This window comes from Corylus avellana, chromosome 1 (genome assembly GCF_965113065.1).
Source record: "Corylus avellana chromosome 1, dhCorAvel1.hap1.2, whole genome shotgun sequence".
NCBI classification, from domain to species: Eukaryota; Viridiplantae; Streptophyta; class Magnoliopsida; order Fagales; family Betulaceae; genus Corylus; species Corylus avellana.
In genome coordinates this window covers 2,113,013-2,114,733 of record NC_142490.1, presented here as the reverse complement: position 1 = coordinate 2,114,733, position 1,721 = coordinate 2,113,013, and the positions used below count along the sequence as shown (strand labels likewise).

At 30.7% G+C, this 1,721-nt stretch overlaps 1 non-coding gene across 1 annotated transcript; it reads right to left on the bottom strand.

The window, feature by feature from the left end:
• Nucleotides 1–1,291: 1,291 nt before the first annotated feature.
• On the bottom strand, nucleotides 1,292–1,364 carry TRNAA-CGC (transfer RNA alanine (anticodon CGC)). The gene has a single exon. It is a non-coding gene; the product is annotated as a tRNA-Ala (tRNA).
• Nucleotides 1,365–1,721: the final 357 nt, after the last annotated feature.

Genomic DNA, 1,721 nt, shown 5'->3' with positions numbered 1-1,721 from the left:
TTTCATCAAGTGAGTACGATACCGCCAAAGTGGCTATACATTAAAAACAAATGATAAACTGAGCTGTTGCACGACTCGTCATCAATATAAAAAATTATTCTTTTATTTGAAATTGGCAATATTTAATTAGTTTATTTTAAAGAGGTTAAGTTGTCTAAAAAAATTAAAAATGATAATTTTATTCTTTTAAAAAATACTAATTGGATACCATTCATTTCATTTGAAATAGAGATGATTGTATTCTTATTAAGATGACCTAATAGTATGCTACTCAACTTTCTAATAAATGCAATAATTTTACGCAATTCATCCATAAAAAAGTTACAAACACTTTATATAAAATTTCGGAGTAGAATTCATATTTGAAAATTAATTTATAAGGAGAAAGTAATTAGAGACTTATATGCATATGCTTAGGTTATACTTATTACTTAAGACGTATGACACATTTAAGATCGTAAAATATTACACGCTCCGTAGTTGAAATCCACAACAGTCCACTTTATTGACATTAACCCGAGGATAACATTTTTTAATTTGGCGGTCAATCACCTATCAATATTCAATAACTTAACATCATGTTCAAACATAATGCTAAGACATTTTAATGAAACTTATAAGTGCTTCATCTATGACTTAACAACAAAGTCGCAACACATTCGATTTTATACTCAAGGAATTGCATCCGATTCTCCATTCAACTTGGTAACTATCTTTGATACCAAATAGTACAAACATCATGTAAAATTTACCCTTAAAAAGGGATTTGCAATGAGAAGATACTCAAAAACTTAAATAGAATCATAACAGCACTTTACTTCACTCTCGTTAATTAAAAATAAATTTCATGTATCAAATTGATCATTATATATTTTTGCAAAAAAAAAAAATTATATTATTAGTATTTTACTTCCTGTACTAAAAAAATAAAGGAATTAATTTTTTTTAAAAAAAGTTGTAAATTTATAACTTTTTTACTAGTATTAGATAATTTAAAAATATTACAATTGCTTTTAGTGACTTCAATTGCATGCTATAGATTATTTTTGTTGGTTGCTGAGCAGGCTGCGTGTCACACGTGTGCACCAGATTCAAGGGTTAACTTGAGATTATAATAAAGGAGTTTTTGGTCTTTTTCCGTAACCCCGTTGGTCTATTGAATATTGGTGACAACACTGACAAGTGATTTTAATGACGTGGCACAGCTTTGGATTGGAACTTAAAAGACCAGAAAGTCCTTTATTATAATCTCAAGTTAACCCTTGAATCTGGTGCACACGTGTGACACGCATGGAGGTGCGGGGAATCGAACCCCGTGCCTCTCGCATGCGAAGCGAGCGCTCTACCATATGAGCTACACCCCCCCGACAATTTGAGTCACCAATATGTTAAATTACTCAACGATTGTTTTTGGGAGGACTTTATGTGTTTTTTTTTTTTTTTTTTTTTTTAATTTTTTTTTATTAAACAGTAGTTTTCCAAATTTCAAAAAGCCTTATATTTACAAAATTTAGAACTAAGAATATGTAAAAATATCGGGCGTGCTTGAAGTCAATGGCCTTGAAATCTTGCATAATTCTTGTGTACTCGGCACGCGACTTATACTTCACATAAATCACGTGGCTATTGACTCTTGGGCCTTGGTGGCTCTAGTCATAAAAGAGTAAAGATTTTTGGCAGTTTGGGGTCATTTCAACGTTTGATGTGGCCAAATTTTTATT